The sequence below is a fragment of the Pan troglodytes genome, chromosome 11 (assembly GCF_028858775.2).
Source record: "Pan troglodytes isolate AG18354 chromosome 11, NHGRI_mPanTro3-v2.0_pri, whole genome shotgun sequence".
In the NCBI taxonomy this organism is placed as follows: Eukaryota; Metazoa; Chordata; class Mammalia; order Primates; family Hominidae; genus Pan; species Pan troglodytes.
Genome location: NC_072409.2, coordinates 5,484,029 through 5,499,624, shown reverse-complemented (window position 1 = coordinate 5,499,624; position 15,596 = coordinate 5,484,029). Strand labels below are relative to the sequence as shown.

At 47.1% G+C, this 15,596-nt stretch overlaps 1 non-coding gene across 1 annotated transcript; it reads left to right on the top strand.

Moving 5' to 3' along the window:
* Positions 1–2,934: 2,934 nt before the first annotated feature.
* LOC112204452 (U7 small nuclear RNA) lies at positions 2,935–2,996 on the top strand. The gene has a single exon (XR_002938097.1). It is a non-coding gene; the product is annotated as a U7 small nuclear RNA (small nuclear RNA).
* Positions 2,997–15,596: the final 12,600 nt, after the last annotated feature.

Genomic DNA, 15,596 nt, shown 5'->3' with positions numbered 1-15,596 from the left:
CAGCCCCCTGCCCGGCCAGCCGCCCCGTCCGGGAGGTGAGGGGCGCCTCTGCCCGGCCGCCCCTACTGGGAAGTGAGGAGCCCCTCTGCCCGGCCACCACCCCGTCTGGGAGGTGTACCCAACAGCTCATTGAGAACGGGCCATGATGACAATGGCGGTTTTGTGGAATAGAAAGGGGGGAAAGGTGGGGAAAAGATTGAGAAATCGGATGGTTGCCGTGTCTGTGTAGAAAGAAGTAGACATGGGAGACTTTTCATTTTGTTCTGTACTAAGAAAAATTCTTCTGCCTTGGGATCCTGTTGATCTGTGACCTTACCCCCAACCCTGTGCTCTCTGAAACATGTGCTGTGTCCACTTAGGGTTAAATGGATTAAGGGCGGTGCAAGATGTGCCTTGTTAAACAGATGCTTGAAGGCAGCATGCTCGTTAAGAGTCATCACCACTCCCTAATCTCAAGTACCCAGGGACACAAACACTGTGGAAGGCCGCAGGGTCCTCTGCCTAGGAAAACCAGAGACCTTTGTTCAGTTGTTTATCTGCTGACCTTCCCTCCACTATTGTCCTATGACCCTGCCAAATCCCCCTCTGCGAGAAACACCCAAGAATGATCAATAAAGATAAATAAATAAATTTAAAAAAAAAAAAGGCATGAATGGAAAGTTTTCAGAAAAATGTAAGTGACCCTAAGAAGTATGAAAAGACAGCCTCACTCAACATAAAGGAAACACAAATTAAAACTACCCTGGGATGCCCTTCCTCCTGTCCTATCAGATTGGCAAAATACCTGTCTCTTTTTTTTTTTTTTTTTTGAGATGGAGTCTTGCTCTGTCGCCCAGGCTGGAGTGCAGCGGTGCAATCTTGGCTCACCGCAAGCTCTGCCTCCCGGGTTCACGCCATCCTCCTGCCTCAGCCTCCCCAATAGCTGGGACTACAGGTGCCCGCCACCACACCTGGCCAATTTTTTGTGTTTTTAATAGAGACAGGGTTTCACCATGTTAGCCAGGATGGTCTCAATCTCCTGACCTCGTGATCTGCCTGCCTCAGCCTCCCAAAGTGCTGGGATTACAGGTGAGAGCCACCGCACCTGGCCAAAATTCCCCAAATTTGACGACCACCTTGCTGGCAAGGCTGTGGGAACAAATCTACACTTCTGGGAGTGGGAGGACAGAACGGCACACCCTCTCTAGACAGGAATTTGGCCATATCTAAGGCCATAATGTGTGCATTCTTTCTTTGCTATGCATCTTCCCTGCACACCTACACTCTACACACACACACACACACACACACAACCCTACACTCACACATGTGTGCATACAGAATTGTTTTTTTTTTCTTTTTTTTTTTTCTTTTGAGACAGAATCTCACTCTGTCACACAGGCTGGAGTACAGTGGTACCATCTCAGCTTACTGCAACCTCCACCTCCTGAGTTCAAGCAGTTCTTGTGGCTAAGCCTCCCAAGTAGCTGGGGCCACAGATGCGAGCCACCATGCCTGGCTAATTATTTGTATTTTTAGTAGAGGCAGGGTTTCACCATGTTAGCCAGGCTGGTCTCAAACTCCTGACCTCAGGTGATCCACTCACCTCAGCCTTCCAGAGTGTGGGATTACAAGTGTGAGCCTCCTCTCCCGGCCCATAAAAGATTCTTTCTTCTCTCTCTCTTCTCTTCTCTGCTATCATGGTGTGTGTTTGACTCTGCTTCTCGCCATGTCTTCTCACAAGACTTTGAGGATTAAGTGATTCCTGGCCAAGAAACAAAAGCAAAATCATCCCATTTCCCAGTAGAATCAGATGAAAACTGGTAATCAAATTAGGTACAACTCCAAAAGGAGATATTGAAGAAGAATCAAGCTGGGTCCATAAGGAATTACACATGAGATGACACACATATTATGTTGTATCAAGGTCACCATCATCACCACATCAAGCTGAAAATGTCACCATATCTGGACAGTTCAACATGTTTTATTAGGAATACATTTTTGACAAGGCGCAATGGCTCACGCCTGTAATCCCACTACTTTGGGAGGCCAAGGCGGGTGGATCACTTGAGGTCAGGAGTTTGAGGCCAGCCTAGCCAATGTGGTGAAAACCCATCTCTACTAAAAATACAAAAAAAAAAAAAAAAAAAAAATAGCCAGGCGTGGTGGCACCAGCCTGCAGTCCCAGCTAATTGGGAGGCTGAGGCAGGAGAATCTCTTGAACCCAGGAGACAGAGGTTGCAATGAGCTGATATGGCGCCACTGCGCTCCAGCCTGGGCAACAGAGTGAGACTCCATCTCAAAAAAAAAAAAAAAAAAAAAGGAATCTATTTTTTCTCTTTGTTTACATGTTGTACACTAGTAGGCTGGGTTCAGTATTACATATATGGGAACTTTCATTTCAAAAAAATATTATTGGTCGGGCATGGTGGCTCATGCCTGTAATCCCAGCACTTTGGGAGGCTGAGGCGGGCAGATCACAAGGTCAGGAGTTCAAGACCAGCCTGGCCAACGTGGTGAAACCCCATCTCTACTAAAAATACAAAAATTAGCGGCGTGTTGTGGCACGCACTTGTAGTCCCAGCTACCCAGGAGGCGAAGGCAGAATAATCTCTTGAAACTGGGAGGCGGAGGTTGCAGTGAGCTAAGATCACGCCAGATGCATTCCAGTCTGGGCGACAGAGACAGATTCCGTCTCAAAAAAATTATTATTATTATTATTATTGTTATTATTATTTTCCCTTGAGATGGAGTCTTGCTGTCATCCAGGCTGGAGTGCAGTGGCGTGATCTCGAACTCCTGATCTCAGGTGATCCAGCCACCTTAGCCTCCCAAAGTGCTAGGATTACAGGTATGAGCCACTGCACCTGGCCAAAAAAATATTTCTTATGGCATTATCTGCAAAAGTTGAATATTGGAGACAACCCAAATGTCAATTAATAGGGGACTGATTAGTGTTACAGTTCTTTTAGAATTTGTCTAGCAGGTTTTCTGGTTTTTGCCCAAAAGCCTCTCAAAAAAGTTTAAAAAAGAAAAAAAGTAGGGGACTGATTGAATAAACTATGGCGGAGTAAGATGCAGAGATAAAAATGCGAATTTTGTCAAGAACCAAGATTTCCAATGTAAGAGAAAAGAGACACAAATATAAAATCAAGTATTTTTAAAAACCTATAATGCAGGCTGGGCATGGGTGGCTCACACCTGTAATCCCAGCACTTTGGGAGGCCAAGGTGGGAAGATCACCTGAGGTAAGGAGTTCAAGACCAGCCTGGCCAACATGGTGAAACCCCATCTCTACTAAAAATACAAAATTAGCTGGGCATGGTGATGCACGCCTGTAATCCCAGCTACTTGGGAGGCTGAGGCAGGAAAATCGCTTGAACCTGGGAGGTGGAGGTTGCAGTGAGCCGAGACCACGCCATTGCACTCCAGCCTGGGCAACAAAAGCAAAACTCTGTCTCTAAATAAATAAATTAATTAAATAAAAACCTATAATGCTGAGAAATTACTTAACGGGTACAATATACACTATCTGGTGATGGATACACTAAAATACCAGACTTCACTACTATGCAATCTATGCATATAACAAAACGGCTCTTGGACCCCTTCACTGTATACAAACAAAACCCAATAATGCTAAATTCAAACTGAGAATATCAATAGGAACTTGTGAAAATTGTCTGAATCAAAATGGAGCCACTTGTATTAAAAACCCTGACAAGAAGAGCCGGGGAAGGCCATGACGGGCGGGTTCTCATGCATCAATGCCTGGTCACAATCACTATCGCAAAAGATTTTGCAAAAACCACAACCTTGCACAAAGGCCATCACAATTCTACACACACAAAAATACTTCTGCGAGGACATCTGCCCAGCAACGGCCTGTCCAGTCTTGAACTGTGCTATCCTTGTTACTGATCCTTATAGCCAGGGATAATTATCTCAAAACAATTCTTCTTCCTTTTTTTTTTGACGGAGTTCCAGGCTGGAATGCAGTGGCGCGATCTCGGCTCATTGCAACTTCTGCCTCCTGGTTTCAAGCGAGTCTCCGGCCTCAGCCTTCCGTGTAGCTGGGATTATAGGCACCTGACACCATGCCCGGCTAATTTTTGTATTTTTAGTAGAGATGGGGTTTCACCATGTTGGCCAGGCTGGTCCTCATTTTTTCTTTAAAAACTTTTGCCTTCCTTTACCTCCCAGAATATGTACATATCAATAATTTACTATGGCCCCCATATTCCCATTGCAATGCCTATACCTGAATAAACATTATTTTCTTCTAGAGAGTCTTTCTCTCTGTTTGTTGTTTAGATGGACAAAGTCATAATTACAAAAATAAATTAAAAAGCATCGATTTCCTAGTTCTGAACACTGAAACAGCTTACAGACAGGTGCCCAGTAACAAGAACTCCTGGCCATGGCTTTAGATCCCAGCCCTCACTAAATAGAACTAGGCTGAAAGAACTGGCTGCTTCCAGAAATGCAGCAGGGGAAGTACAAGTGGGTCACCTTCTTGTGTTAGAAAGCAAGGACATGCTCGAAGATTGATTCGGAAATGTCAGACCCATACAGAAACTAACCTGGATGTGCTGTTCGTGACAAAATTTGAGGAAACTGTAGTGGGTTGAATAGTGGCCCCCTAAAAAGATAGGTCCAAATCCTAACACTCAGTACCTGTGAATGTGACCGTATTTGGGAAAAAGGTCTGTGCAGATGTAATTAATGATCTCAAAATGAGCCCATCTTGGATTAGCCGGCTGGGTTCTAATCCAATGTCCTGTGTCCTTATATAAGACAGAAGCAGGACAGACGTAGACACGGAGTGGGAGGCCCCATGAAGGCAGAGGCAGAGACTGGAGTGGCGCAGCTCCAGGCCAAGGAATGCCAAAGATTGCCCGCAGCCAGCAGGCACCGGGAGAGAGGCCTGGGTCAGGTCATCCCTCGGAGACTCCAGAAGGAACCAATCCTGCCGACACCTTGATTTCCGACTTCCAGCCTCCAGAATTGACAGGCAATAAATTTCTGTTGTTTTAAGCCACCCAACATGTAATTGTTATAGTGTCCACAGGAGCCATAAAATAGAATTTCTGCAATTTAATGTAAAATGTTGAATAAATAAAAATCCATGAGTTCTGGCACATGTTTACCTACGTAACAAACCTGCATGTCCTACACATGTATCCTGGAACTTAAAATTAAATTAAATTATTTAAAAAATCCATGAGTTCATAGCGATGCTGAAGTTTGAGGGGGAAAAGAGAATGGACAAGAAAAATAGGCCAGGCACAGTGGCTCACGCCTGCTTTCTCAGCACTTTGAGAGGTCAAGGCAGGAGAACCGCTGGTGTTCAGGAGTTTGAGACCAGCCTGGGAAACATAGTGAGACCCCATCTCTACAAGAAATAAAAAAATTGGTCAGGTGTGGTGGTGCGTACCTATAGTTCCAGCTCCTCAGGGGGCTGAGGTGGGAGAATCACTTGAGCCCCAGGAGTTGAGGCTACAGTGAGCCATGATCACACCACTGCACGTCAGCCTAGGCAACAAAGTGAGATCCTATCTCAAAAAGAAAAAAAAAGAAAAGAACAAGAACAAGAAAAAAGAAGAAAAAAATCCCAATTACATCACCTTGCTATGAACATCAGCAATTAAGGAGAGAAGACAAATCACTTACACTCTCATTTTTTAGAACTGTGGTTCATCCCCAGCTAATGAGAGAAAGCTCTTCTTTACAGATAATAAATGTAGAAGGAATGATAGAATTGGAAGAATAATAGTTTTGAAGCCACCAGTGATGTAATTGATTATAGCAAGGAGCTGCCATGGATGCTGAAACCAGTAGGGGAGGCTGTGGAGAACAGGATGTTTGCTTGGCGACAAAGTCCTAACCCGCAGATTGCTTCTTAATTCAGTTATGATGGAGAGAACTGGGTGTCACCATTTTAACCAAACTCAGCATCACTAAGGGGACGAGCTACTGTTAGATACCTCCTGATGCAGTGAAGCCCACAGCATCACCTGTGAAGTATCCGTGCCTAAAACATCTCATCTGAATCCAACCAAGCCTAGGACCTGACTTCCAGGACACAGTGAGGTCTTGAAAATAATGTTTATTCAGGAATAGGCATTGCCATGGGAATATGGGTTCCAAGACACAGAGTGCTAGGGTTTAGATGTCCTCTCCAAAACTCATGTTGAAATTAATTGCCATTGGGAAGGAATTAAGAGCCAGGGCCTTTGACAGGTGATTCGGTCATGCCCTCATCAGTAGATTAATGCTGTTACCATGGAGAGAATTAGTTCTTTGGGGAGGGAAGTTCAGCCCCCACCTGTACTCTCTCTGTCTTCGGTGCTTGCCTGCCCTTCTGCCTTTCTCCATGGGATAATGCAGCACAAAAGCCCTCACCAGATGTGGCCCCTCAATCTTCCCAGCCTCCAGAACTGTGAGCCAAATAAATCTTTTCTTTATAAGTGACCCAGTCTGTGGCATTCTGTTATAGCAGCAGAAAATGGACTAAGACACAGCAGGTGGGGGAAGAGGTTAAATGGCACCATGACAAAACAATGAGAAAATCCCAAATGCTGAACCTTCTACTGGACTGGCCTGGGCTCTTTTAGGGGGAAAAAATCATTACGAAAAGAAAGGGGCACGGGGTGCTCTTCCATCATAAAGGAAGCTAAAGACATAATACACTCATGCAGTGCTTGCAACTTGGCTGGATCCTGATTCTAAAAGAGGAACTATCGAAGAAAACTGGGGGAAACTGCAAAAATGTCCATATAGACTGGATATTCGACAACATTTGGGAACTATTGATAATTTTCTTAGGTATGATAATGACATTGTAGTTGTGTGATTATGTATGAAAGCAATATCCTTATGTTTAGGAGATACATGCTCCAGTATGGGTGAAGTGCCATGATATCTATTATATATATACACATATATACACGTGTGTGTGTGTGTGTGTGTCTACACATATTTTTCTTTTTTTCTCAGATGGACTCTTGCTCTGTCACCCAGGCTAGAGTGCAGTGGCGCAATCTCGGCTCACTGTAACCTCTGCCTCTGGGTTCAAGCGATTCTCCTGCCTCAGCCTCCCGAGTAGCTGGGATTACATGCATGTGCCACCACGCCCGGCTAATTTTTTATATTTTTAGTAGAGATGGGGTTTCACCATGTTGGCCAGGTTGGTCTCGAACTCCTGATCTCAAATGATCCACCTGCCTTGGCCTCCCAAAGTACTGGGATTACAGGCGTGAGCCACAGTGCCCGGCCATTCTTTTATTTATTTATTTATTTATTTATTTATTTATTTATTTGATTTGAGACAGCGTCTTGCTCTGTCACCTGGGCTAGAGTGCACTGGTGATCATAGCTCACTGCAGCCTCTATCTCCCAGGATCAAGTGATCCTTCTCCTCAGCATGCTGAGTAGCTAGGACTACACATGCATGCCACCACACCTGGCTAATTAAAAAAAATTTTTTTTTTTAGTAGAGACAAGGCCTCACTACATTGCCTGGGCTGGTCTCGAACTCCTGGGCTCGAGCAATCCTCCCACTTCAGCCTCCCACAGTGCTGGGATTACAGGGGTGAGCCACTATGCCTGGGCTGCAATATATGTATTTTTAACATTTTATTAAAGTAAAATATAATTGTATACACTTAGATATGCATAGGGGACAGAAAGCATATCTGGCAGATGCTAACTATTGTTGAATATAGGTAGTAGATATTGGGGTGTTCATTAGATAAGATTAATTCGCTTTTTTGTTTGAAATTTTATATAATATAAATGTTTAAAAATATTTGAAGGTCAAAATATAATTAGAATATTCGGTAAGAAGAGTCTGAGATCCTAATCGCAAGGTAGGAACATTCCCTGGGTTCTAGATCTTACTTCACCCCCCTGTACCTCTGCTTTCCCCATTTGTGAAAATGAAGGCCTCAGAGGCATGGAGGTTTTGTGTTTTTTAATCAATTAATTGTTATAAAGTACACAGAACGTACAATTTATTATCCTAATTATTTTTAAGCGTATAGTTCAGTGGCATCGGCTTAAGTACGTTCATATCAGTCCACAACCACCACCACAACCATCCATCTCCTGGAGTTTTTCATCTCGCAAAACCAAAACTCTGTCCCCATTAAATACAAACTCCCCAATCGCCTGTCCCCCAACCCCTGGCAACCACCATTCCACTTCCTGTCTCTATGATTTATTTTTTTTTTTTTTTTGAGACAGAGTCTCATTCTGTCTCCCAGGCTGGAGTGCCGTGGCATGATCTCGGCTCACTGCAACCTCTGCCTCCCGGGTTCAAGCGCTTCTCATGCCTCAGCCTCCTGAGTAGCTGGGACCACAGGTGCGCACCACCAGGCCTGGCTAATTTTTTTTGTATTTTTAGTAGAGACTGGGTTTCGCCATGTTGGCCAGGCAGGTCTTGAACTCCAGACCTCAGGTGATCCGCCTGCCTCAGCCTCCCGAAGTGCTGGGATTACAGGCGTGAGCCACTGTGCCCGGCCTGTCCCTATTATTTTGACTACTCTAGGTAACTCAGGTAAATGAAGTGACCGTATTTGTCTTTTTGTGACTGGCTTATTTCACTTAGCATAACGTCCTCGGGGTTCATCCAGGTTGTTGCCTGTGTCACAGCCTCATTCCTTTCTAAGGCTGAATAATAATACTCCGTCGTATGGACAAACTACATTCCACGTATGCATTCATCTGTCATAGACACTTGGGTTGCCTCTACCTTTTGGCTGATGTAAATAACACTACTGTGAACACGGGTGTGCAAAGATCTTTCCGCGTGCCTTTCAGTGCGTTTGGGTCTATACCCATGCGTGGGATTGCTGGAACTGGGTGAGATGATTTGTAAAGGACTCTTTCCTGTTTTCCAAATGAGCTCATTACAAGGGCCCCTTTAAAACTGCAAACCATTCATCTTGCAGAAATGTGTTAACAGACCACTTTCACAGGCCCACTCTCCCCAGCATCTCCATCATCCTTGGTGAAAGGAACCTCTTTTCATCACCCTGACTCTCATGGGTTTTGGTAAAAAGCAGCAGGAAGAGAACAATGTTCATCCTTCAGGGAAAATTTCATGAAACAGTTAAAATCTCCGAAGGCAGCCGGTACATGCAAAATAGATGTAAATCGCGTGCAAATCCTGGCTGCTGGAGGGCTCCCTGGTGTTGATTCCCCCACCTCAGCCTCCCGCCTTCCAGCACATTCTTAGTGCTGATCAGTGTTGAGAAGGAACCCCATCGATGGGAGAAGAGAGGGATCTTTCCTAAATGGGTTTTTTATTCCCAAGTCTTCTGCAGAGGGGTGCACATTCTCTGAAGTCTTCCCACAGTGCTCTTCATTTCCTTATATGTTCCTTTGAGGTTTTGCTTCCTGGGTCTGGAGACTGGAGCTAAGCCCTGGGTCCAAGCCTCCCTGACCCAGACAGGAGACAGGGCCTCTCCCCATCAGTAGCCACAGCAAGCTCCTCTGTTTGCTGAACCTGCCCAGACACCAGGCCAGTACCTGCTGGGGGTGCTACCCGAAGGGGCTTGACTGGGGAGGTGAGGACCCACTGGGAGATTTGTACCCTCCTAAGGCTGGCTAATGAACACACACACATGCATGCACGCACGCACGCACACAGAGAGAGAGCTTGTTGGGAAGAGCACAGAGTTGCATGCATCCATGGCCACGCTTCCTGATCTGTGACGTGCAGTGTGGTGCTCATCAGAAAAGGTTGGCCAGGGGGGTGTGTCTGTGCCCTAGTGGATCAGGCAGATTGCCCCTACTTATGTGGTTGACCATAGTGCCAGCCGTGCCTGGGGGTTGGTTCTTGGTTTTCCATCATATGCTCAGTAATTTCCTGCGGCAAAATGCTCCAAAAGACTAAGAGATGAGGCGTATAAAGCCCCTCCACCCTGTCTGGCCCAGGGTAAGCTTCAACAAACTTTCATTCGCTCCTCCTTCATCTCTGCAGCCTCAGAGTGGGATTTCTGTGAGTCTCTAGGGAGAACACCAATGCGGAAGTCATCAAGAGTTTATGGGGCAGTAACCAAATGTCAGGTGTTTCATTAATAATCAACCTGCCATGTAAATTAGCACCACTCACCTGATAAGAATCAAGCTGACATCACCTAACCCTAACCCTGCTGCAACTAAGACTGCTCTTAACCATCCAGTTAAAGAGAGAAAGGGCAGAGTTTTATAGTCAGCTGTTGAATATTTCTGCTGAGAAATAATAACTCACTATTTTGCCCAGGCCAGTCTTGAACTCCTGGGCTCAAGTAATCCTCCCACGTCAGTCCCCAAAGTGCTGGGATTATGGGTGTGAGCCACTGCGCCCGGCCCAGATGGACGTCTCAATCTTCTTGTTATTTCCTAAACTTAGAAGTGGGGCCCATGGGTTTGACACCCCTGCCAGGGTTTCTGGGGAGCTTCAGGCAGGCCTGTGGCCTGAACGCTGTCCTGTACTTCACCTGCACCCAGAGTCCCTGACTCCCACCCAAGTTCCCTGTGTCCCCCCCCACACTCCTTCCATGCTTCTCTGAGGCACACCAGCCATCTCGAGAAGTGGATGCACCCCAAACCTCACCCCATGGCCTCCCACCTGAATATTGCCCTTCCCCATCTGAGGTTCCCTAAGACAGGAGGGTTGAAGGGACTTCAACTTCCAAGCTGGGGGAGTTGTCATCTGCCTGTGTGGTTACTCAAAAGCAAAGGGTCAATGTGGATTAATTTGAATTGAAAACATTATAAACACATACAAGTGGGAAAGAGAGACAGGAAAAGGGAAGCAGGGAGGAAAAGAGGGCAAGAGAGACAGAAGGAGAGAGAGAGAAAGAAACAAGAAAAATAGACTTCAAAAACGTTACTGTTGGCCGGGCATGGTGGCTCACGTCTGTAATCACAGCACTTTGGGAGGCTGAGGCGGGCAGATCCCTTGAGGTCAGGAGTTCGAGACCAGCCTGGCCAACATGGCAAAACCCTGTCTCCACTAAAAATACAAAAATTAGCTGGGTATGGTGGGACGTGCCTGTAATCCCAGCTACTAGGGAGGCGAAGGCAGGAGAATCATTTGAACCAGGGAGGCAGAGGTTGCAGTGAGCTGAGATCATGCCACTGTACTCCAGTCTGGGTGACAAAGCAAGACTCTGTCTTTAAAAAAAAAAAAAAATTGGGTTGGGTGTGGTGGCTCACGCCTGTAATCCCAGCACTTTGGGAGGCCGAGGTGGGCAGATCTCATGGATTTAGGAGTTTGAGACCAACCTGGACAACAGAGCAAGACCCTGTCTCTACAAAATTTTTAAAAAATAATTAGCCAGGTGGCCAGGAGTAGTGGCTCATGCCTGTAATCCCAGCACTTTTGGAAGCCAAGGCAGGCAGATCACTTGATGTAAGGAATTCAAGACCAGCCTGACCAACATAGTGAAACCCCGTCTCTACTAAAAATACAGAAATTAGCTGGGCATGGTGGCGGGTGCCTGTAATCCCAGCTACTCGGGAGGCTGAGGCAGGAGAATCACTTGAACCTGGGAGGTGGATGTTGCAGTGAGCTGAGATTGCACCACTGCACTCCAGCCTGGGCAACAGAGCTAGACTCCGTCTCAAAAACAAACAAACAAAAATTAGCTGGGTGTGGTGGCATGTGCTTATGGTCCTAGCTACTCGGAAGGCTGAGGCAGGAGGATCACTTGAGCCCAGGAGGTCGTGGCTGCAATGAGCCATGATGGAGCCGCTGCACTCCAGCCTGGGCCACAGAGTGAGACTCTGTCTCAATGAAAAAATAGTTAATGGGGATGGGACAGAGATGCATATTCTTCTTTTTCTTATTTCAACTCTGATCATATATTACTCTTGTAATTCAAACAGCATGTATCTGTACACAGATAATTATTTTCACTTTTTTCAGGCTGGTTTTTGTTCGAGGAAAGGTAGGCAGGAGTGCCACCGTGTGGTGGACGGTGAATTGCTTCCCGTGTGGAGCGGAGCGCCTGGGTCGTAGGGTGGGGAGTCGGAGGGCAGTGCCAGCCCCTACGACAGGCAGGGTTTGCAAGCTGGGCTCCCGCACATCGACTGCCTGCAGCCCCCGGTAAGGAGCCTGGACCTGGAAAGAGGTCCGTAGCCGCCGATGACCAGGTGGACGTTTCCTACTTGGCCTGCTGCCCACTGCTGTCCACCCTTCAGCGCACTCGCAGCGGGACAGAGCCAGCAGGCACTTTTCTGGCACCAAGATGTACATAGAGCAGACGAGCCCTAATGCCCAGCCGGCTCTCTGGGAGCCCCTGGAGGGCAGGGACCACCGGGTCCATTGTCCCATTCCCAGGACTGTTGGGTTCAGCTCATGACCGTCACATTCTGTGGCTGTCCTGGGCCAAGGCCAGAAGCTGCCCAAGTTCACACAGCCGATGCCTGGGAGTGTCGTAGCCCCGGTGCCACCCGGCACAGAACATTCACCGCCAATATCCCACGACCCCCGCACAGAGCTTCCCCAGCCCACCTGCACCTGCCGGAGCTGTCCTTATAGAGGGCCCATGGCCCGGCCTCAGCAGTGGTGGTTCCCGTGTATTCAGCCCTGATATGGTCCCTGCAGGCCAGCGTGTGTACTGAGGCCTGGCCCACGCCCGTTGTCCACAGACAGAGGACCCCATGACGTTCCTGTCCTTAAGGAGCCCCCAGTCTCACCGAAAAGCAAGTGAGGCCCCATGAGTAACCGAGCAAGACAGGAATCCAACGGTCGTCACGGGTGGGCCAAATCTGTAGACAACAGATGACTCCCTGGATTGTGGGGCGTCTGGGAGGGCTTCCTGGAGGCGTTGAGAGCTGGATTGAGCTGTGAAGGAGGGGGCTGAAGAGAAAGAACCATTCCAGACAAGGGGAACAGGTGAGGCAAGAAAGGACACAGCATATCCAGGTGATAATGAGAGGACAGAGAGAAGGTAGAGGATAGAAGCCATGGCCCCAAACGCCTCTCTGGCCTTATTCTGTTTAATGACAGCTGTTGTTCCCGCTCAAACCCACCTCTTCCTCTACACTTAAGCAACCTTATGGTTTTGGCAGGAAAGTCTGCCAGCCCCGGCCAATGAGAGGCCCATATCCCTCCCCCTGGCCACAATGATTGGTGCTGGATGTGCTTGTGACCAGGCTGCGCCAATCAGAGTCAACCCTAGCAATCTTTCTGAAACAATTGAGGAGGAATCTCTCTTTCCACTGGGGTTCCTAGGCCCAGAGATAAGAGCCGCATAAAGTGGGTAGAGATCATGGCGTGAGGATGAGGCCAACACAGAGGAAAGCAAAGCCGAGATGATGGAGAGAGAGTCATTCATTCATTCATTCATTCACTCTGTGAAGATATCATTAGTGTCTCCCAAACACTGTTCTAAGCCCTGGAGAGTCTAAGCCCTGAGCTGTGTGCCTGGAAAAACAGTTCCTGCTCTTGTAGCATGGACATTCCTTGTGGGAAGTTAGAGCAATAAATAAATGAATTAAAAGATAGGAAGATGGCCAGGCGCGGTGGCTCACACCTGTAATCCCAGCACTTTGGGAGGCCGAGGCAGGCAAGGATCACTTGAGGTTAGGAGTTTGAGACTAGCCTGGCCAACATGGTGAAACTCTATCTCTACTAAAAACACAAAAAAATTAGCCAGGCGTGGTGGCGGGCACCTGTAATCCCAGCTACTCGGGAGGCTGAGGCAGGAGAATCGCTTGAACCTGGGAGAAGGAGGTTGCAGTGAGCCGAGATTGTGCCACTGCCCTCCAGCCTAGGCGACAGATCCAGAATCCGTCTCAAAAAAAAAAAAAAAAGGGAAGATAAGCAAGATATTTTCAGATAAGTGTGAATGCTAAGAAGAAAGGGGTGGGTGAAGGAATAGAAAGTGACTGGGGTGGGGAGGTCCTACTTTAGTTGAAGGTCAAGGAGGTTTTTCTGCAGAAGTAACATTTCCACTAAGACCTGATGACAAGAAGGAGACAGGCTTGGGGAAATCAGAGAGTTAGGCCATCTAGGCAGAGGGCACGAGAAGTGCCAATGACCTGAATGAGTGAGATTCCAGACAGTATCATTTGAGCATCTGGATCCAACCATGTCAGAAGCTGAAAATTTTCTGTGACATGAATTAATTGTTTCATTGTTGTTATTAAATGAGTTTAAATTGTGTTTGTGTACTGGGCACGGTGGCATGTACCTGTAATCCCAGCTACTCAGGAGCTTGGGAGGATTGCTTGAGACCAGGAGTTCAAGACCAGCCCGGGCTACAGAGCAAGATCCCATCTTTTTGAAACTTCCTGCAACTCGCATCTGGAAAAGTGCTGTTATATGAAAGGGTGCCGACATTGTGAAAAACACGGAGTATCGATCTCTGAAGCTGAGATTTTTGTCCTAAAGGTAAAGGGAAATTATTGAAGGTTTTTAAACCAGGGAAGAATCTTCCTGGTCTTTGTTCTTTTTCTTTCTCTAGGCTCAGCTCTCAAAAGTCCGAACCTTCCCTCCCCTTCCTTCAGTCTGTGTTTCTTCCCTAATGAACTTGGCTGCTGTCAGCTCCCTTCAGGGGACCTCCAGCTCTTAGCACAACGCTGTTCCTCTTTGAGACACTTTCCCCTACCTTCCTTCTGCCAACTAACTTAGCCTAGGCATCAACTTAGATATCACTTCCTTCACCAACCCCCCCAAGCCTGGGTCCATTTCCAAATGCCCCAGGCTTCTTTTGTATACTATGTTTATATCACAGCACTTGTCACCCCAAATTGTAAATTTCAGGTTGCTCTTTCCTACCCTCTAGACCAGGAAGGAATATGTAAAGTCTGGCTGTTTTTTGAAACCCCAGCATGTGGTGCCTTGTTGTGGGCACTCGATACACATGTGTTAGATAAGGGAGGGAAGGAAAGAGCTGATACACGAAAGGTACCCAATGGTAACTGTTAAATGAATGAATAAACTGATGAATGGGCACGGGAATGCGGAAGTGATTTAGCTCTTGGGAGAGACTAAATGAAGGTGTTGACTCCAGGGCTGCTCACTAAGGTAAGTGCTGGTAGCTTTACAGGCAGCCCTGGAGGGGACACAGAGCATGGGAAGTCCAGGGCTGTAAGGGCCTGGGTGAGGCTGGCTGGGGACTCCTGGCTTCAACTGCTATGCCAGGGGACTGGCTGCCTGGCCACTGCTCTCCCATCAAGGGGAGCCTGGGTGGCTTCATCTGCAGGCTGGGTCCCTGGTCTGGGTCTGGGAAGGCTGTCCCTGCGTCAGTTACTCAAGGGGGAAGGTAGGGACCCTAAAGTGGGATTACAATCTTAGAACAGCAGTTGAACTGCAAGTGCCTGATACAGCCGTTTCCTATTAGAAAACACCCTAAACAAGTGGAGGAAGCGTTTGGTGAGATAAACCATGGAACCATTAAAGATTTAATGGTGGAACCATTAAAGATGTTAATAAAGGCTGCAAACGAACTTAGGAAGCACTTCCATAAAATCATGTTTCACGGAAAATGACACACTGGTTTACAGTAGCAAAATGTGGGTACGTGTGTATAGGGAAGTGAGAACATGAGGAAACTGGGGACTTGTTGACTTGGAGAGAATATTTTAAGTTTTCTGCATAATGACAAGCAGTT